Source organism: Bos grunniens, chromosome 2, assembly GCF_055505025.1.
Source record: "Bos grunniens cultivar Pamir isolate PY7600 chromosome 2, Bosgru_T2T1.0, whole genome shotgun sequence".
Classification (NCBI taxonomy): Eukaryota; Metazoa; Chordata; class Mammalia; order Artiodactyla; family Bovidae; genus Bos; species Bos grunniens.
This window is the reverse complement of record NC_141166.1, coordinates 121,502,126-121,524,840: the sequence shown is the minus strand read 5'-3', so window position 1 is coordinate 121,524,840 and position 22,715 is coordinate 121,502,126. Positions and strand designations below refer to the sequence as shown.

The 22,715-nt window shown below is 38.5% G+C and overlaps 1 long non-coding RNA gene across 1 annotated transcript in view; it reads left to right on the top strand.

The window, feature by feature from the left end:
- The window catches only part of LOC147378673 (uncharacterized), a 40,728-nt gene extending 25,950 nt beyond the window's left edge, over positions 1-14,778 (top strand). The window contains exon 2 of the long non-coding RNA XR_015153028.1: positions 14,564-14,778. This is a non-coding gene — a long non-coding RNA (uncharacterized LOC147378673). The remainder of the gene's footprint in view (positions 1-14,563) is intronic.
- Positions 14,779-22,715: the final 7,937 nt, after the last annotated feature.

Below are 22,715 nucleotides of genomic sequence, written 5' to 3'. Positions count from 1 at the left end.
TTAAAAGGAAACATCACTTTGAAAAAGAAAATGCTTCAGTGTTTATGCAAATACCTTGTTTGTGAATTTGAGTGATGAGACTTTACCATTTCTACATTGCTTGCTAACTGAGCCCACTGAAACATCATACTGGATTGGTAGTTGGTCTAAATGAAAGACCTAATAATGAACTTTACAATGTCATATTAAAATATTATCATATCTTTAAGAAACTTTAAAATGTGCAAGATTAACTAGAAGCCAAGAAGTAACTGTTTGATACTGGTAGTACTTAGAAAGATAAGAAAAATAAGACAGTTTGGGCAATTATTCTAATATCTTATGACCTGTATCCATCTATTAAGGGGGAGAAATAATGGATATGCCTCAATGTGGAAAGTCAGAGTTAGCCAGATTTTAATTTTCTACATTTTCTTAAAGCTAAACATAGAGTGTCAGCAACATGAATTCTAGACCATAGGAACTCTGAATGAAAAATGTTGTCACAAAATCCTGCTGCTGCTAAGTCACTTCAGTCGTGTCTGATTCTGTGCGACCCCACAGACGGCAGCCCACAAGGCTTCCCTGTCCCTGGGATTCTCCAGGCAAGAACACTGGAGTGGGTTGCCATTTCCTTCTCCAAAAACCCTGCTGCTGCTACTGCTGCTAAGTTGCTTCAGTCGTGTCTGACTCTTTGCGACCCCATGGACCACAGCACACCAGAATTCCCTGTCCCTCACCAATTCCTGGAGCTTGCTCAAACTCATGTCCATTGAGTTGGTGATGCCACCCAGCCATCTCATCCTCTGTCATCCCCTTCTACTCCTGCCTTCAATCTTTCCCAGCATCAGGGTATTTTCAAATAAGTCAGTTCTTCGCATCAGGTAACCGAAGTATTGGAGTTTCAGCTTCAGCATCAGTCCTTCCAGTGAATATTCAGGACTGATTTCTTTTAGGATGGACTGGTTGGACCTCCTTGCAATCCAAGAGACTTTGAAGAGTCTTCTCCAACATCACAGTTCAAAAGCATCAATTCTTTGGTGCTCAGCTTTCTTTATAGTACTACTCTCACATCCATACATGACTACTGGAACAACCATAGCTTGGACTAGACGAAGGTTTGTCAGCAAAGTAATGTCTCTGCTTTTTAATATGCTGTCTAGGTTGGTCATAGCTTTTCTTCCAAGGACCAAGCATTTTTTAATTTCAAAAACAGCAGAGACTTACACATAGTGTAATCTGATAAAATCTGTGAACAGAGAGAAAAGTAGCCCAGATGTTAGCAATGAGGTTTCAATGGAGAATATTTGGATTGTTTTGTGGTTCTGAAGGCTAAAGCAGTGGGGATGGAGAAAACAAATTTCTAAAGCAAAGTTCATCTCCAGAATGCTTCTGAGAAGGACTGGCTTCATCTGTTGTTTCAAGACTTGTCTGACATAAGAATCGTGCAGTATATTTGTTGGGCTTCCCAGGTGGGGTAGTGGTAAAGAATCCATTGCCAGTGCAGGAGACTTAAGAGACACAAGTTCGATTCCTGGGTCAGGAAGATTCTCTGGAATAGGAAATGGCAACCCACTCCAGTTTTCTTGCCTGGAAAATTCCATGGACAGACGAGCTTGGAAGGCTACAGTCCATGGGGTCACAAAAGAGTTGGATATGACTGAGCATATACACACAGAAATCTTGTTAAAAATATAAATTCCCAACAAGGTACCCCATTTCCTCACCTCACCCTAATTCTTATCCAATAGGACTGGAATGATATCACAATCTGCATTTTTTTGAAGAGACCCCAGGTTAGCCTTGAAAGTGAAGTCGCTCAGTCATGTCTTACTCTTTGTGACCCCATGGACTGTAGCCTATCAGGGTCCTCTGTCCATGGGATTCACTGGGCAAGAATACTGGAGTGGGTTGCCATTTCCTTCTCCAGGAGATCTTCGCAACCCAGAGATCGAACCCGGGTCTCCCACATTGCGAGCGGACGCTTTACCATCTTACCAGGGAAGCCCCCAGTCTCCTTAATTGTTCAGCCTTAAACATGACCAACATGCTTGATTACTAATCATTCAGCACTGAATAGAGAAAACTACCCTCATTCAAGTAAATGAGATCTAAGAGAGAACAAATTTCACTTTACTTTAATAGCACTAGTCAAAAACTAGAATGTTTATATCTTGCTCCCTCAATTATTACCATCATCATTTTGTTAATGATAATGCTAGTAAAAGTTGATTACTAAAGTCATGGCATGTTTTCATACTGTTGTTATTTGAGATGACTGTGTTTTCATTTAAATAAAAGAATTAAAGAAATACATTTGCTTATTCTGTCTTTATTCCATTTTCCAAAATTGTTGCCAAAACAGCAATTTTAATAATCCTCAACATGCAGTACTGCCATTTATGTAGTTTTTCATCATGTGGCCCAGTTGTCTCATACTAAGATTCTGAAGCCACATATTCAATTTAATAAAATATCCCATGCATCAGAAAAAGTTAGAAAGCAGTATTTCATAATTTTAAACATTTTTTAAAGAAAAGCAACTTCCAATACAAGCAGCTCTTCTTTCACATAATTATTAAAAGTATTTTTCACTGAGGATTTTGGTTGACCTCCTTACATTATCACAAGGATGCATATCTACGTAATTTTTCCTTTCTTCCTTAAGTGCGTGAATCTATTCCTAGTTCAGAGGATGAGCTCAGATTTTCTGCTCCCATTAGAAAGCCAACTGAAAGAATTGTCTGAAATAAGATGGTTGCATCTATCGCTTCAGTTGCTCCAGGTTCTTCATTGGATTAATAAACTAGACCACAAAAAGGCTACATAATTAAACTGTATGAATTTTGTCCTTCATGTATTTGGCTTCATTTAATTGTCTTTTGGACTTCCCTGGTGGCTCAGACAATAAAGCATCTGCCTACAATGCAGGCAACCCAAGGTTCGATCCCTGGGCTGGGAAGATCCCCTAGGAAGGAAATGGCAACCCACTCCAGTACTCTTGGCTGGAAAATCCCGTGGATGGAGGAGCGTGGTAGGCTACAGGCCACAGGGTCGCAAAGAGTTGGACATGACTGAGCATGTCTTTTAATGATAAGATTTTGATTTTTGTCAAAAGATCAAACATGAGACAATACATTACTATTTTTGTGTCAGGCATATATTTTTGAAAATATGACCTACCCTTATCCTGAAATGCCCTCTTATAAATCCTAACAGAAGAAATCCCTTGAACAAATTACTGTTCAAGAAAAACTTGGCTTGATCTGAATAGTTACTATGCTTTTTCCATATAGATTATGGAAAATTACATAGCTGGACATATTCCTCTTTCAAATGGCAGATATCAATCTTAAAGCTGAATTTGAAGCTCAGATTAGAAAGGTCAAGTGAAGTAATGTTAGTCCTAATGATATACAAAGACATAGCCCCCATATAAACCCACACAGATATATACACACCACACACATACTGACTTTGGCTTTCCTGTTTTTTCTTTTACATGTTAAAAATAAAGTCTGATTCTTCCCTTTTACTTACCATTTTTTAAAGTTTTTAAAATAATTAATCTAAAGTATTTTGTGGGACAAAGAAGGATACTCTACTTTTTGTTGTTCAGTCGCTCAGTTGTGTCTGACTCCTTGTGATCCCATGGACTGTAGCACACCAGGCTTTCCCATCCTTCACCATCTCCTGGAGTTTGCTCAAACCTGTGTCCATTAAGTCAGTGATTGCCATCCAACCATCTGTTCTCTGTCATCCCCTTCTTCTCCTCTTCAATCTTTCCCCTTATCAAGGTCTTTTGTAATGAATCTGCTCTTCACATCAAGTGGCCAAAGTATTGGAGCTTCAGCATCAATTCTTCCAATGAATATTTAGGGTTGATTTCTTTTAGGATAGACTGGTTTGATCTCCTTGCAGTTCAAGGGACTCTCGACACTTTACTTTTATTCTAATTCAAACAGTACTTCCACTACTCTTGGTTTGTTATTAACCAATAATGATTTACTGAGCATTTACCTTGCATTCAATTATTGGGTGAGTTAGCTATGGTCATTTCTGTACTAAAAATGAAGCAAAGGGAGTTTAGAGGGGTTAAATAATTGATCCACAGAATCACCACTAGGAATTACCATCTGCAGGTTTTAAAGCTTGGTCCTAGGTCTAATTTAATCCTGTATACAAACCACTGTGGTATGTTGTAAACCTCAAACATTATAATATTAAAGAAGCTAGAAAATTCTATCAATGCTAACAGTATGATTATTTGATGTCATCAACAAATACTTGTTATAGGTCAGTCTTTACTTTCCATTTTCAGTCAGCGACATTTGTTTCTTATAAACACAGATTAATACTCATTGCACTGATTAGAGGCCATGCCCTTTTCTATGTTTTTACTTTATAACATAATAATTCAGGAGTTCAGTTCATAGTTGTGAGAAAGGAAATTGCTAAAATAACCATCAACCTTAAAAAAAATACACATTAAACAAAATACATTACTCACATACTACATACCTATTCTGAAACACAATACTCCAAGTCTCATTACTAACTAGGTCACACTGCTTTAGACTCCAAAGTCAAATGGCTGAGGGAGACGTTAGAAGATAGCTATAGTAAGTCTACCCTATGTGATTCCCCTCGGATCCTAACACCTAACTCCAAGCTCCCATGTATAAGGAGTGCACTCTATTATATTTGCCTTAATGTACAGTTAGTTTCTTTGCAATGCCCTCCTTTGAAAAATGAAACTATGAGTGGCAAGTGGAAGGTAGCCATCTACATTTCCTGCTAGTGTTAAGCATAAATTAGCCAGTGGGTTCTTGGAATACTGCCATGGAGACAGGTGGTCCTCTACATTTTTATTCAGGGCTCATATTTCTAAGTGCTGAGAAACTACAATGATAGATGACATAAAATGCATGGTTAGATATTCAAGGAATTCGTTTCAGTCAAGTATTCATCAATTCTGTCTTCTAACACTTGCTCTCTGGAATTAGACACCAAATTTTCAGATTTCCTGGTCTATCAAGTTATGTCATGTTAGACCTCAAGGCTTTCTGTGGAATTTTCTTTAAGGTCTGTTCTTCATTTTCATAGGGAATGTTCATTCATTTGTAAGCTCTGTTCTTACAAATATGAACCAGAAAGACTGGCAATTTAGACCTGTTTTCTCATACTATTTATTTAGCAAAATTGAAACAATAAAAACCAGTTTTTAACCCTGCTTGCCCTACACATGTAGTTTGAAAAAGTACTTTGTTGTCTTACATGTATTATATAATAACAATTTTCTTCAACAGTCACTTTCAGTGTTATAAAAGTGAACAGAGGTTAGAAAGTTCCATAAATGCTCAGTTTGTATAAACCAGAAATCACTATCAATCACTCTATCATTCTATCAATCACCATTGAGTCATGCCTTTTTCTTAGCTTCCATATCTAATTAATCATATATGCTATTGATTTAACCTCCTAATGATATTTCAAGCCTACCCCTTTTCATCATTTTTCTCCTGGCCATTGTTCAGGCTACCACCACCTCCAGTCCAGTCAACTGCCATTATCTCCTCATTGGGTCCAGATCTTTCCTCTTTCCATCCATCCTATATACTACCATCATATTATTATTTCTAAGAAGCAGGCCTTAGAAATGCCTATCTTTTTAAACATAGTCTTTATTACAATCAAACTAACATTATGTATAGAAATACTTGATAGTAACACTTGTTGCATGGCATATGGGATCCTAATTCCCTAACCAGGGTTTAAACCCATGCTCCATGCACTGGAAGTGCAGAATCTGCCAGGGAAGAATGACTGCCAGGGAAGTCCCCAAAATGCCTGTGTCTTGATTAGAATCCTTCAGTGACACCTAACAGACTAAAAGGGATCTGGCCTAACTACTTAGAATGTCACAAAAGTCCCTTTACAAACTAGCATCTTCATACCCTGCCAGCCTCACCCTCATCACTGACACCACTCCTCCATAAAATGCTTTAGGATTAGTAATCAGTGTTTGTTGAATTCATAATTGAGTGGTCTAAAGACACTCATGCACAGTGACTAGTTTGCTATCAATACAAGCTGCTGTGGCTACCAAACATTTTTTTCCCACTCTCTATATTCATCAAACCATAAAGGAGGTATGCAATTGCATTGCTGTTTACATAATCCATCTATTAACTCACTTTAAGGAGGCAAGTGCTTGCAGCCTTGAGTAACTTCTTCCTCTCTTCAATGAGACAGATGATAAAAAGTGGAGGAAAATGGGGCCAGGCTCTGAATCAAGTTAAGAAGTGATTCCTGTACTCAAATTCTCCACTAAAATTTTCCTCAATTTTGCATTTCACTGTAAGGGCACATCTATTCAAACCACGTGCTGGGAGCTGCCTTTCATATGCTTCCCCTATGGGCTATTTCAGGAAAATTACCAGCTTTCAAGTGAGGTCTTGTAGTAATATGTGGGCTCCAAGCAACTGTGTGCTACTTTACTACGATCCCTTATGTCTTTGACAATTTGCAATTCTATAAATCACAACATAAACATAATTTTAAAATAATTTTATTCACATGTTCTAACTCTCATAGGAAATTTCACTGTGCTTAATGCATTTAATAAATCTTTAAATAAACCAAATGAAAGCAGGATGTGATATAAATAGACATGAAAGGCTTTCCCTGGATAAAATTTAAGTTTACAAATGAGTCAGGAGACTTGACCAATGGGAAGGCAGCCAGAATGTCTCTGGGGGGAGAAAAGGGAATATACAAACAATTGCATATGGTTTGACGTGAAAATATCTCTGGCTTATTTCCCCTGACATATTGATACAACTATTTAGCCTAATAAGTTTATGTTTCATTTACCCTGAATCTTAGAACATTTCCTTTGTCAAGGATCTTCATACAGTGAATTCATGTAAATTCAAAATAGTGAGTTATGATTCTCTCTGCCTGAGTATTTTAAAGCTCTCACTGCTTTCCTTCTGTTCTTGCCAGCATCCCCAATATTTCAAGCCATGTACAGTAAATTAAATATGATTTCTGCCCTTGGTATTCAGTGACAACACATGTTGAAAATTCAGGTTTGTCTTTAATCTTTTCTTCAACCTTGAAATTGCTAATTCTGGTTTTGAAAAAGTTAAAGATACAGCTAATTATGTCAGTAGGTATTGAGAGTATCCTTAAGGATATCACTTTGAATTAATTTTATCAAAAAGCATACACTGTGCAGCACTTTGTGGTAAAAATAGAGTCACTGTAAACAAATGATATAGTAATTTTCTTTAATTCTACAGAGGAGAGTCAAGCTAATTTTCTCTTTCACATCATTAAATAATGTAATCGTACTTATCATTACTGAGTGGACAATAATGCTTAATGAAGAGAGAGAGAGAATATGGAGAAAAGTTTTCATTTTCCTGAAATACTTTTTAAGTCAAGATTTTGCTATTTTGGTTGTATTTGGGATTGCAAGGCCCAGTCCTAGTTTAAATACAAACTATTTCTCAGAAAGCTACCTAATCTCCACTAATCTTTAACTTCTGAATCTGAAAATTAAAAAAGTTGGACTGGACCATTTAATCTCTGAGTATTGTCTAAAGCCCCTTCTACAGGATCTTTAGCATTTTGCAATTTCATTATTCTTCTTGAACAGTATAATTTCTCAATCCCACTGTGCTAATTTTTATGCTAGCTCAAGAGTGTCTTATTTATTTTATTTATGGTTCAATGTTAAAAGGAATATTTTCTTTGCATGAACATTGAGGGAATATAACATCTTCCTATTATTCAGGAGGATGAAACACAACCCCAGAGAGACAAGATGCATCAAAAAAAAAAAAAAAACCCTCTTAAAATTATTGTCACATATTTATTATGCCCATCCATGTCTTGAGAATGAGGGATCTGAATATTCAATATTTTTAGATTGATTAATTTATTTTAATTGGAGGACAATTACTTTACAATATTGTGATGGCTTTTGCCATACATTGACATGAGTCAGCCACAGGTGCACATGTGCCCCCCCATCCTAAAACCCCCTTCTACCTTATTCCCCACCCATCCCTCTTGGTTGTCCCAGAGCACCATCTTTGAGTGCCCTGCTTCATGTATCGAACTTGCACTGGTCATCTATTTTACATATGGTAATATACATGTTTCAATGTTATTCTCTCAAATCATCCCATCCTTACCTTTACCCATACAGTTCAAAAGTCTGTTCTTTACATCTGTGTCTCTTTTACTGCCTTGCATATAGGATTGTCATTATCATTTTTCTACATCTATATACATTAATATACTATACTGGTGTTTCTCTATCTGACTTACTTCTCTCTGTATAATAGGCTCCAGTTTCATCCATCTCATTAGAACTGACTCAAATGTGTTTCTTTTTATAGCTGAGTAATATTCCATTGTGTATATGAACCACAACTTCCTTATCCATTTGTCTGCCGATGGACATCGAGGTTGCTTCCAGGTCCTAGCTATTGTAAACAGTGCTGCAATGAACATTGGGGTACATGTTCTCTTTCAATTTTGGTTTCCTCTGTGTGATTGCGGGGTCATATGGCAGTTCTATTTCCAGTTTTTTAAGGAATCTCCTTAAAAAGAGGCTTCCCTGGTGGCTCAGAGGATAAAGCATCTGCCTGCAATGCAGGGGACCCAGGTTCAATCCCTGGGTTGGGAAGATCCCCTGGAGAAGGAAATGGCAATCCACTCCAGTATTCTTGCCTGGAGAATCCCATGGACAGAGGAGCCTGGCAGGCTACAGTCCACGGGGTCGCAAAGAGTCGGACACGACTGAGCGACTTCACACACACACACACAAGGAATCTCCACACTGCTCTCTGTAGTGGTGGTACCAGCTTGCATTCCCACCAACAGTGTAAGAGGGTTCCCTCTTCTCCACACCCTCTCCAGCATTTACTGTTTAAGGACTTTTTGATAGCAGCCATTCTGATTGGCATGAGATGGTACCTCATTGTGGTTTTGATTTGCATTCCTCTAATTATGAGTGATGTTGAGCATATTTTCATGTGTTTATTAGCCATCTGTATGTCTTTGGAGAAATGTCTGTTTAGTTCTTTGGCCCACTTTTTGACTGGGTTGTTCATTTTTCTGGTATTGAGTTGCATGAGCTGCTTGTATATTTTGAAGATTAATTCTTTGTCAGTTGTTTCAGTTGCTATTATTTTCTCCCATTCTGAAGGCTGCCTTTTCACCTTGCTTATAGTTTCCTTCATTGTGCAAAAGCTTTTCAATTTAATTAGGTCCCATTTGTTTATTTTTGTTTTTATTTCCATTACTCTGGGAGATGGGTCATAAAGGATCTTGCTGTGATTTATATCAGAGAGTGTTCTGCCTGTTTTCCTCTAAGAGTTTTAAAATTTCTGGTCTTACATTTAGATCTTCAATCCATTTTGAGTTTATTTTTGTGCATGGTGTTAGAAAGTGCTCTAGTTTTATTCTTTTACACGTGGTTGACCAGTTTTCCCAGCACCACTTGTTAAAGACATTGTCTTTTCTCCATTGTATATTCTTGCCTCCTTTGTCAAAGACAAGGTGTCCATGGGTATGTGGATTTATCTCTGGGCTTTCTATTTTGTTCCATTGATCTATATTTCTGTTTTCGTGCAGCACCATACTGTCTTGATGACTGTGGCTTTGTAGTAGAGCCTGAAGTCAGGAAGGTTGATTCCTCCAGTTCCATTCTTCTTTCTCAAGATCGCTTTGGCTATTTGAGGTTTTCTGTGTTTCCATACAAATTGTGAAATTACCTGTTCTAGTTCTGTGAAAAATACCATTGGTAGCTTGATAGGAATTGCATTAAATCTATAGATTGCTTTGGGTATTATACAGATCTGAATACTCTATTAGTGATTGATAAGGAGACCAAGTTTCCAAAGATTATTTTTTAAATTAGCCTTTCAAGACAGTAAAAAATTTGAAAGACTTACAATGGCCAAATATTTATGCAGTATTTATTACCAAAAGATTCAGTGCTTTCAAAAAATATGACCTAAGTAATCTTTATATCTAGAGTAGGAATAGGTTTCTTATATATATGGATATGATAGCACTAAAGCACAGAGAGAGCTACTGATTCAACTGATTCAATGCTTAAAAACAGTAATTGAATCCAACTGCTTTTTACTGGGTAATAAAGAGAATACTGTCTAGTAGAAACTATTCAAAATGTCTGCCCAACCCAAATCTTCTTCGAAAAGACTCTCTACTATCACTTGGCAGCCATTTTTGTATTTGGCTCCCTGCCCACAGCTGATTGGATCAATACTGGAAACCCTCACATAGCATAGTAAATCCACTGGCTGAGCTGTTACAATCAATACTCCCAATAACTAGGTCAAAAAAGACACTAGGTCAAGACACTAGCCATTTGGTCAGTGACATTCGAGCTGAAAGGCCATATAACTTAGGAGTGAGTGCCAAATGCACCCTAATGTATCAAGAGATAAAGCGGGGAAGGAATGCTATATTTCTATTTCTACCCTTTAGGTTGTTTTAAATAAATAAATAAAACTACCATCACCAATAAATTCTCTTTAACTCAGTCAAATTTGAGTTAATCATTACTTCTAACAAATCCTTCCCTAAGACCTACTGACTCTCAACTTATTCCATGATTCTTTCCTTAAACTCTCTATTACTGGTATCTAGTGACTCCTATCAGAGAAGGCAATGGCAACCCACTCCAGTACTCTAGTATGGAAAATCCCATGGATGGAGGAGTCTGGTAGGCTGTAGTCCATGGGGTCGCTTAGAGTCGGGACGACTGAGCAGCTTCACTTTCACTTTTCAATTTCATGCATTGGAGAAGAAAATGGCAACCTACTCCAGTGTTCTTGCCTGGAGAATCCCAGGGACAGGGGAGCCTGGTGGGCTGCTGTCTATGGGGTCACACAGAGTCAGACACGACTGAGGTGACTTAGCAGCAGCAGCAGTGACTCCTATCAACATTTGAAAAAGCAGATGAGGGTATAAAACACTCATCGAGGCCCATAAATATAACTTTGACCAATTACATTTAATAAGATGCAATTTTTTCTGAAAAAGATCAATGTCCTTCCTAGTCCACTTTGAGGAATAAAGTGTCCAGAGAGTGACTCTGTGTAGATCCTAGATGTTCCCTTTCTCCATTTTCTCTGCAGAAAGTAAGCTTTGGCCCTACTCCTTTTGGAACCACCCCATATGATCTTCTTGAAAGCTCTCACTCTTAACTTTAAGAGTCTCACTTTCAGTTTATGAAGGAGTTTCTGGCAAATTAGTCTGTGGAACTAAGGTGGCAACCCCTGTTAGGTCACTGTTCTGTAATGCTGCTCTTTTAGCTGCCTGATCAGCTGCTTGGTTCCCTCATGCCACTTCCATGCTCCCTTTAGATCTGAAACCTTAGTGGGCAGATGGACCCACTCCAAGAGTATAAGGATTTGATCACCATATTTGGGGACCCTCAGGTGGTCAAGTGGCCTCTTTCTTTCCAAATAGCAGCATGTGCATGTAGCACCAGAAAGACATACTTGGAGTCAGTGTAAATGGCTACTCTTTTTTCTTTTCCCAGCTCTAAAGCTTGAGTCAGGGCTATGAGCTCAGCTAATAGGGCTGAAGTACCTGGTGGCAGAGGCTTAGCCTCTATGGTCTCAAAATGGGAGACTACTGCCTATCCAGCTCTTCTTTTTCCATCCAAGACAAAGCTGCTTCCATAAATGTACCAGATTTCCTCAGGATTGGCCAGAGGACCTTCCAACAGTCCCTCTTGGGTTTTGTCCAGTGGTCCAAGGTTTCTAGGCAAGAGTGAAAGGGGAGAAAGAGCCCTCGGGGGTAAGCAGGAGGGTGGCTGGGTTAAGAACCTCACAAAGGGATATAGTGAGGCTTGGATTTTCCATCAGCACTACTTGATATTTGAGAATTCTTTGATCAGATATCCATAAATGGCCTCTCCCATTTAGGAGTTGTTTCACTTGGTGGCTGGTAAAAATAGTTAGTTTGCCCCCAAGAAAGAGCCAGAAAGAAAAACACCAATACAGTATAATAATGCATATATATGGAATTTAGAAAGATGGTAACAATAACCCTGTATACGAGACAGCAAAAGAGACACTGATGTATAGAACAGTCTTTTGGACTCTGTGGGAGAGGGAGAGGGTGAGGGTGGGATGATTTGGGAGAATGGCATTGAAATACATATAATATCATATATGAAACGAGTCACCAGTCCAGGTTTGATGCACGATACTGGATGCTTGGGGCTGGTACACTGGGACGACCCAGAGGGATGGTATGGGGAGGGAGGAAGGTTCAGGATGGGGAACACATGTATACCTGTGGTGGATTCATTTAGATATTTGGCAAAACCAATACAATATTGGGACGACCCAGAGGGATGGTATGGGGAGGGAGGAGGGAGGAGGGTTCAGGATGGGGAGCACATGTATACCTGTGATGGATTCATTTTGATATTGGGCAAAACTAATACAATTATGTAAAGTTTAAAAATAAAATAATATTAAAAAATAATAATAATAAAAAATTAAATTAAATTAAAAAAAATAATAAAATTAGAAAAAAAAAAGAGTTTTAAAGCATCTTCTATCAGGACTGCAATAGCTGTAAGATTTGAAAGGCAGGAAAGATCTCTTCCCAATAAGGGAGTAGGACACTCAGGGACCACCAGAAACTGGTGGGAAAATATTTGTCAGCAGCAAAGAAGTGCTCGGGTGAATCTTTCATAATCGTCTTTCCTGTAGCACCCAAAATGGTACAGGTTTGGGAGGAGAAGGCTCTGGAGTAGGTGGTCAGGACAGAGTAGGTAGCCCCTGTGTCAACCAAGAAATTCTCAGACCTACCTGCCACATCCAGTTGCTACCCTTGGCTCCAGCCCCATGATGGTTATCTGTGACAGGCGGGCTGGCTGGAGTGTGCCACTTCAGTCCTGTTGAACCACCATGAGGGAAGGCTTGGTGCTTGACCTTGAGGGCAGAGTGCCACCCAAAGTCCAAATTGATGGGTGTTTGCTCTCAGATGGACCAGTGTTACAGCTCAGTTTTATTTGGAAAATAAAGGAAAATACATTCTCGAGGTGTGAGGGCACGCTGACCCAAAAGACACAAAGAGAAAAGAGAGATCTCTGGCCCTTTGGCTCCTCTTTTTATATGTTTTGTTTTTTCTCCTTCCCCTGAGCCTGCCCTATGTAAACTGGGCTAGCCAGGAGTGCTATTTGTTCTACCTGAGGTCCTCACTCAGGTCCTCAGACCTTCCTTTGTTCTATTTTCAAGGGCTTTTCCCTTCCTTTTCTTTTAGCCATCGCCGTTCTGGACTCCTTTTTCCTATTCTAACTACCTAACAGTATCAACCATGAAAATGAGATGGAAACTAGAACTGATTCATAAGAGTTTTTGTTATTTCTAATTATTTCCTAAGCCCAGAAGAGCACAGAACTACTTTGAAAATGCCTTTTGCTTTGTAAATATTAACAAGTTAGTGTAAAAAATGGTTTAACTTGCATCAGTTTTGAAAAAGTATAGGATATCACTTCTGACTTCAACAATAAATTCCCTAATTTAAATCCTTTTTCAGTGTATGTCCCTTTAGTTATATCGGGTCATATGGGTATATGACATCAACCAGAAAAGCAGAACCAATAGGAATGATATAGAAAAGGGATTACAATGGATGTTTGCTCTTACACAGCTATGGAAGCGAGTTAAACAGTCCTTGTAAGACTGTTGCTTCTACATCCAGTGCTGACCTTGAAGTAGGCAGGACAAGAAGTAAGGAAGGAAAGACGGACCTGCATTAGGAAGGATAAGGTGAAACCAAAGTCAGTCTCCCAGAACCTCTAAGTTTGATGATGTGAGGCAGCACAAGAAGCTAGTCCTCTGTATCACAGAGCTCAACACACACCTGGCCAGGGAGCCAAAGCAGCTGAAGACCTGCCAATAGCTAAAGAAGCTGCAGGCCCACCACAGTTCCAGGTCAACAAGGTACACCAGCAAAGGAACAGCAATATTCAAGAGCTGCCAGCAGAGCATGGTAGACTGAGGTGACCTTCCAAGCATAACATAATATGCCTTTAATCTCACTTCCACCTACCAGATCTCATACACAATGTCTCGTGCATCCCATATTAACCTGGAAGTTGATAGGCACGGAACTCTGGGAAATTCATTTCCAGCTTAACTAAATTGACATAATGCAAATCCACCACAACTCTTATTACTGGCTAACATTCTCTTATCAATAAAGAGAAACAAACAAAGGTCAAATCTTAACTGCTTCATTTATCTGACAAGTTATTCTTTTGCTGAAACAAGAAATATTATGACCAAGTTTCAGGTTTCCAATTTTTTATCAAAGAATGTTAACCTATGTTGATATTAATAATTAATTAATGCCCATAATTAGTATTGCTGAGTCAATTAATTTGATTTAATTAGGTGTTCTGTAACCCATGACTTGGCACTTGATCCAAACTTTTCTGTTTATCTGTGTCAGTATCCCTTGATCATAAGGTTGAATCCATACTTATTTCTCATTTCCTTTTTCTTCCCAGATAATTCCTGAGTGATTGCCAAAAATGCACAATATGGTGCAACCTTATGGGTACTTCTCATGACTCTTCAGATCGTTCATACTGTAAGGAGACAGAAGAGAGGATGTCTGATGACAAAGAGCTTGGACCTACTTCTAAAACACATATTTAAATGGAAACTATGTTACCAGAGTTGTATTTGAAGGTATAAACATAATGCTTAACTTTGTTTTACACTTTGGCTATTTGCAAAATTTTTTATGTAAGATAAATCAAATTGTCTCCTACTATTAGTAGAGCTCTGTTTTTCAAACACAGATTCTTAATATTTGAGAAGCCATGAGCCCTCAGCAGAACATATGAAAGCTATCCACTCTCTCCTGATAAAAATACAAATAAATATACATTGTATACAATTTTAGCAGAGCTGGAGAGGACCCTCTGGAGCCCATCTACAGATCCTCTGAAATACTCAGAGATCCTAAAGTAGGAAATTCTATTCTTACTTAATGATGATAGTTATGAAAAGGAATGCTTGAAACTTCTAGGATATTAATTCAAATAAATCATATTACATTGAGATACCCTTTCAGGGGGATGCTTATATTACATTTTAAAAAGACCTATGAGCATATGCTGCTGCTGCTGCTAAGTCACTTCAGTCGTGTCCGACTCTGTGCGACCCCATAGACGGCAGCCCACCAGGCTCCCCCGTCCCTGGGATTCTCCAGGCAAGAACACTGGAGTGGGTTGCCATTTCCTGCTAGGCAACGATAATAATTCTGAAATTTGTTTTGGAGTTTAAAGTCTGACCACCTCCAACAGAACTGTGTCTTTTATATTTTCATTACCATTTGACCACCCACCTGGTGTTCTAACAAAGTGCTTTGCACTTAATAAATGCCCAACTCACGCATTTTAATATTAATACATTTTAAATTACCAAATAGTACATGGTTATTTTATTCTCCTTTATGAAAATGTTCTCAAATTTTCTAATCATAATTTTCCATTTGATGCATAAGCCTCAAAATTGTTTTCATTCCCATGAGGTGCTGATCTAATATCCATGTTTGGACACTGCAGACAATTGCCAAACAAAGAGATTTCTGTTTTCGTAACTGAGCCTGACTGCGTTTGGAAAGTAGGTTCCCACAATTTTTAAAATGTCCACTTTCACATGGAGAATTTTTTTCAGCCTACACACATCTGTAGAGATTGTCCAACCATCTAAATCACAAAGCAAGGTTCTAATTTTTTAATGTACTCTGGCGTGAAATTGAGTGCAACATCTGTTTGCACATGCTTCACCATTTTACCCCTTTTGGTCATTATCGCAGTTTTTCTACCCAAAGCTTCCAATTGCAAATGTTTTGAAATTTTGATCCTGTGTTCTTCAACATAAAGAATCTTTAAAAATCACTTTACTGTGCTTAAGACTCAATAAGAATGTTACAATATCAAGGTGAGTAAACCCATGGATTTGAAAGAAGAATTTATATGGCTCTTTGTCTAAAACTGCTTCTCTTTAGCAAGGTAGGGAGATAAGATATAAATTATTACTAAAGTACAATTATACCCTCCTGAGAGTTGTGGTCCTGCCACACGGCATTGTACAGATCAGGAGATATGGGCACCCTGACTTCCTGCATGGACACAGTTTCAGGGGTCAGCCAGAGCTCTGTCCCCTTGAACTCCATCCAGAAGAGCAGAAAGGGGGAGAATGGGCTGAGAGGTTGGTACTGAGAGGCTGCAACCAGAAAGTGAGGATCCTAGAATATGATGGTATGGTAGGGACAGAGGATAGTACAAGCTACGTAATTTACTAAATCTCTGTTTCCCCCTCCCTTCTGCCCTCAGATTTCTAGCTGGTAAACAGCTTTTTACAATTCTTTGTCTCAAAGATTCTTGAAGCCATTTCCTTCACTCCCAGAAGAGGTTCTGCTGAATGACTGGGAGAGGAGGAAAGAGGTTGGCTCTGAGAAAACCAAAGTGGGAAGGGGAGATTCCTGGATGGAGAAGTGTTTGGGTCCCTCAGGAGTGAGGGGGGTCAGGGAAGGGGGCCTGCTCTTCTACTAGCTCGTATTATTGAGACTTTTATAAGCATTACTTTTGTTTTTTAGTTTAAAAAATACATGTTAACAAAACAAAGACGATAACCCTTTTAGTTCTGTTTTTCAAAATAAGGATGATTAGAAGAGGGCCAGTTGGAGCCACATAATTTAGATGTCTCAAGCTGTCTTTCTTCTAATTACTGCAAGATTTCATCTCAACACCATTACATGGTAGCTTTAAATAAACCCACACATGCTAAAGCATTCCTTGAAGTGCAATCTTCTATGTAAAATAATGCTAGATGCCACAATACAAGATGCCAACATGTGTTAAAATACAAGGTGAAAATTAATAAGAAAGAATTCTCAGACTATCTTTTTAACATATTCAATATAGTGCAAATTTATCAAACTTCTACTTTCTCTCTACATATATAACTGGAAAGTTCTAATTCAGCAAATGTCACCTTAAACAATTTTTAAATTGTCAATTCTTTGAGAAATTCCTGTAACTAAAAATATTAACTATATAGTAATACATATGGTGGATGAGGAAATTACTCATAAAGAAAAAACATCCTGAAATCCATTATAAAACAATCCTCTAATTTGGTTGAACTGTTCTTTGTTAAGCTACATTCAAAATTAACATTTAAGAAGGGTAAACTGTTAAGATAATACTCTTTTTGCAAAACAGTAAGTAACTATAGGAAACATAAAGCTTTTTAAACCTGCCTAATTATATCTTCATTTATATGCATTTTTAATAAAGAACTCAAAGTAATGGCTAACTCTGGAACAGTGGTGTTCATAAACCAATTTATTTTTGTTTATAAAACACACAACTGTCCCTCTGAGAGCCTTCAGGAGGTGAACTTATGATTCGCCAATGCAGGAAGTTCCCAGCCTTTATGGCTTACACACATAATTATCTTCACCACTTGTTCTTTACATTTAGTAGCAAAAGGCTAAATTTGGAAAGGCTCTGTCTTTCCAAAGACTTCTTTCATATTCAGCAAATTTCTGAAACTCTGAGTGTCAGCATGGGTGTAAAAAAATCCCATGACAGCCAAGAATCATATCTTTTTGAGTAGCTCAAAAAAGAAAATAATAGCAAATGAAGCAACTGACAAACAACTAATCTCAAAAATATACAAGCAACTCCTACAGCTCAACTCCAGAAAAATAAATGACCCAATCAAAAAATGGGCCAAAGAACTAAATAGACATTTCTCCAAAGAAGACATACAGATGGCTAACAAACACATGAAAAGATGCTCAATATCACTCATTATCAGAGAAATGCAAATCAAAACCACTATGAGGTACCATTTCACACCAGTCAGAATGGCTGCAATCCAAAAGTCTACAAGCAATAAATGCTGGAGAGGGTGTGGAGAAAAGGGAACCCTCTTACACTGTTGGTGGGAATGCAAACTAGTACAGCCACTATGGAGAACAGTGTGGAGATTCCTTAAAAAACTGGAAATAGAACTGCCTTATGATCCAGCAACCCCACTGCTGGGCATACACACTGAGGAAACCAGAAGGGAAAGAGACACGTGTACCCCAATGTTCATCACAGCACTGTTTATAATAGCCAGGACATGGAAGCAACCTAGATGTCCATCAGCAGATGAATGGATAAGAAAGCAGTGGTACATATACACAATGGAGTATTACTCAGCCATTAAAAAGAATACATTTCAATCAGTTCTAATGAGGTGGATGAAACTGGAGCCTATTATACAGAGTGAAGTAAGCCAGAAGGAAAAACACCAATACAGTATACTAACGCATATATATGGAATTTAGAAAGATGCTAACAATAACCCTGTGTACGAGACAGCAAAAGAGACACTGATGTATAAAACAGTCTTATGGACTCTGTTGCAGAGGGAGAGGGTGGGAAGATTTGGGAGAATGGCATTGAAACATGTATAATATCATATATGAAACGAGTTGCCAGTCCAGGTTCAATGCATGATACTGGATGCTTGGGGCTGGTGCACTGGGGCGACCCAGAGGGATGGTATGGGGAGGGAGGAGGGAGGAGGGTTCAGGATGGGGAACACATGTATACCTGTGGTGGATTCATTTTGATATTTGGCAAAACTAATATAATTTGTAAAGTTTAAAAATAAAATAAAAATTAAAAAAAAAGCAAACTTTCAGAGAAATGCCAGATATTTTTCTTTGCAGCTTATACCTACAATCCTTTCATCAATATCAGAATGTTTTATTTTGAATTAATAGAGAATTATGTCCTGGGAAGTTACCAAGATACATGAGAGTATGTCTATAAAGAATGAAACAGATTTTCTCTACCACAAATGGGAATGTTGACATTCTACCCACTATAACTTGCATAGAAATTAATAATATTTCCACCAGTTAATTTGGCGTGGTCAACAAGGACATAGAGCAAAGGACAGACAGCATCTGGAGGACAGGAGGACTGTATACTTGTGAGCCCTTACTGTTCCCACAGTCAGCTTACTCACTCTGAGTCTCAGTAGTGTAATTATATTAACTACCATAAATTTGACATGAAGATTGAATACTATTAAGCCTAAAAAGCCAGAGTCCAGTATCACGCACATAAGTCCTTGATAACACTGACATTATTGCAATCACTGCTAAGAGGCCGATAACCACTGGGGCACATTTCTGTCTAAGGTGTAGCCCACATGTTTTCAGAGCTTTTCCACAGGACTAAGACAAAGTTAAGTTCCCTGGAACTTCGCTTGTTACTGAACCATCACTTGGCCTCCTCCCCATCCCAGTCCCTCTGTCTGTCCCTTTTCTGTTTTTTTCTTGGGGGCATTGCTTAGTAAACCATTTTTCCACAAACCGTCATCTGAGGGTCTGCTTCTAGGGAACCACAATCTAAAGTAGTAATGAAAAAGGAGAGAGAGGGAGAGAGGAGATACTGAAGTGATGCTTAATTTATGTGTCTACTTAATCGGGTCAAGAGTGCCCGGTATTTGGTTAAATTACTTCTGCATGTGTCTGTAAGGGTGTTTCTGGATGAGGCTAACATTTGAATCAGTAGACTGAGTAAAGCAGATTGCCCTCCCCTGTGTAGGTGGGCCTCATCCAATCTGTTGAGGTCTGAACAGAACACTGAGCAATGGAGAATGCACCCTCTACCTGCTGGTTTCCAAGCTAGGATATCAGTCTCTTCCTGCCTTTAGACTTGGACTGGAACTTACGCCCCAGGCCCACCTAGTGCTTGGACCTTTAGGCTGCAGATTCTGACTCTGCACAAATGTCTCAGTCTCCATAAATGTATTAGCCTATTCTTCACAATAAATCCTATTTATATGTATGTATACACACATATCTCAATATTGATTTCTCTCATAAACATATATATATATGTATATATATGTTTGTATGAGCTTCCCAGGTAGCTCAGTGGTAAAGAGTCTACCTGCAGATACAGGAGTCACAGGTTCAATCTCTGAGATGGGAATATCCCTGGAGGAGACAATGGCAACCCATTTCAATATTCTTGTCTGGAAAATCCCATGGAGAGAGGAGCTCGGTGGGCTACAGTCCTTGGGGTCAGGTCGCAAAGAGTCTGGCACAACTGAGCAAGCACAGTTGCATATATGTGAGGCGGGTGGGCTTCTCAGGTGGTACTAGTGGTAAAGAACCAGTCTGCCAATGCAGGACACATAAGAGATGTGGCTTTCATCCCGGGGTTGAGAAGATCCCCTGGAGGAGGGCGCAGCAACCCACTCCAGTGTTCTTTCCTGGAGAATCCCATGGACAGAGGAGCCTGATGGACTATGGCCCATAGTGTCACAAAGAGTGGACATGACTGAAGACACTTAGCATACACAATATAGATAGAGGATACACACACACACACACACACACACACACACACACACATATATATATCAGTTCAGTTCAGTTGCTCAGTCGTGTCCGACTCTTTGTGACTCCATGAATCGCAGCACGCCAGGCCTCCCTGTCCATCACCAACTCCCAGAGTTCACTCAGACTCAAGTCCATCGAGTCAGTGATGCCATCCAGCCATCTCATCCTCTGTCATCCCCTTCTCTCCTGCCATCAATCCCATCAACATCAGAGTCTTTTCCAATGAGTCAACTCTTCACATGATGTGGCCAAAGTACTGGAGTTTCAGCTTCAGCATCATTCCTTCCAAAGAAATCCCAGGGCTGATCTCCTTCAGAATGGACTGGTTGGATCTCCTTGCAGTCCAAGGGACTCTGAGGAGTCTTTTCCAACACCACAATTCAAAGGCATCAATTCTTTAGCGCTCAGCCTTCTTCACAGTCCAACTCTCACATCCATACATGACCACAGGAAAAACCATAGCCTTGACTAGACGGACCTTCATTGGCAAAGTTATGTCTCTGCTTTTACATATATATATACACACCTTCTATTGGTTCTGCTTCTCTAGAGAACCCTGACAAGTTCAGAAGAGGATTCCTAGGGATTCATAAGTACAAAAGTTTCTAACATTCTTTACTTCCCTACTGTGTAGCACAGGGAACTTAGCTCAATATTCCATGACAACCTAATTGGGAAAAGAATTTGAAAAAGAATAGATCTATAACTGAATCAATTTGTTGTACACCTGTACATTAATAATACAGCATTGTTAATCAACTGTACTCCAGTATAAGATAAAAAGTTAAAAGAAATTTTAAAAAAGAGTAAGAATGGGAAATAGGAGGCAATAAGATTGAATACAGAGCGTATTTCTGTGGTAGTTGATGAAGCCAGGACCAACCTTCCTCTCTCTTTTCCAGAGGAATATGTGGGGTGGGGCACAAAAAATATGGAATAGAAGATACATTCCTTCCCCACTTGAATGCCAGTGTGTATAATTACTGACTATTTTGCAACATTTCTTTGTACTAGTCTAGAATCCTGCTCTTGTGAGCTGTTTAAAGTCCAGGTCCATGTGGTCAGGGGCCACCTGTGAATACCCAGTGCTCACTGAATATGTAATGCATAAATTAGTGGCTGAGTAAATCAACCGAATGAACTTCAAATCATCTCGCAATGTCATATTTTGAGCATGATATTTAACATATATGTTTCTACAGCATGAGGAGAAGAACAGAGGACGGGAATCAGGAGCTCTGAATCTTAACCACTGTGTTGTCACTACATATTAATATATATATTTGAGTTGGGACAAGTTGCCGTCTTTCTTTCTGAGCTTCAATACCTTCACCAACATATTAAAATGTCTGAGTTTATAACATAATGTTAGTTTTAACATTGCAGTTTGCTACTAGAAAAAAAACAGGTTGAGAAGAATAGAAAACACAAATTTTCTGTCTGAACACTATAAACATCAGAGTGATGCTAGTGACCAACCCAGAGACCTGAGGCATGTACATTTTAAAGTCCTCTTTAAGATTACAAAATTATAAATTCAAAGCTAGGTACAAACGCTAGGTACTATATTATTTTAAATGAGAAAAAAAGTCACAACAAATTACAAAGTTAAAAAGTTAACAAATAGTACACATATCAAAAATCTGAAAATAATATATTTTTATTAACCACCTGACACTCTATATTCCTGAAGTTTTTGGCTGTATGCACTGTTCTACCATATGACAATAATTTTGCAATGTCTAGAGAGAATAAAAGATAATTTAGTCTTGCTTTTGCATGATGGAAAAATCATTTTTATTGATATTCTAGAAAAATGTTCATTGATTTTTGACATCAAAGTTTTAAAATTTCATTATGACATGCTAAGGAGGGCTTTGACATTCTGAAGCTTCTGCTACTCTCCTGTCTTTTACTTTTTTTGGCTTCTACCGACAGACTTCATTCCAGTTATATTTGAAGCTTGATTTGATTAACAATTATGAAAAATATACAAAATTATGCTGAAATTAAATCATACATGATAAGTTAAGCCAAAATGCATTTTTAAATGAATGACCCACCATACTGAGCAGTATAATCAAGTTCCTCCTCTATCATATACACCCATTTCCTCATAGGTTCGTGTCAATTTCTTCTCTTATAAGCTAAGTAGATTTTATAGGGTGCTTTTTCTTTTCATTATGAAAACTTTCAAACATGCAATAAGAGTACAATAATCACCCAAG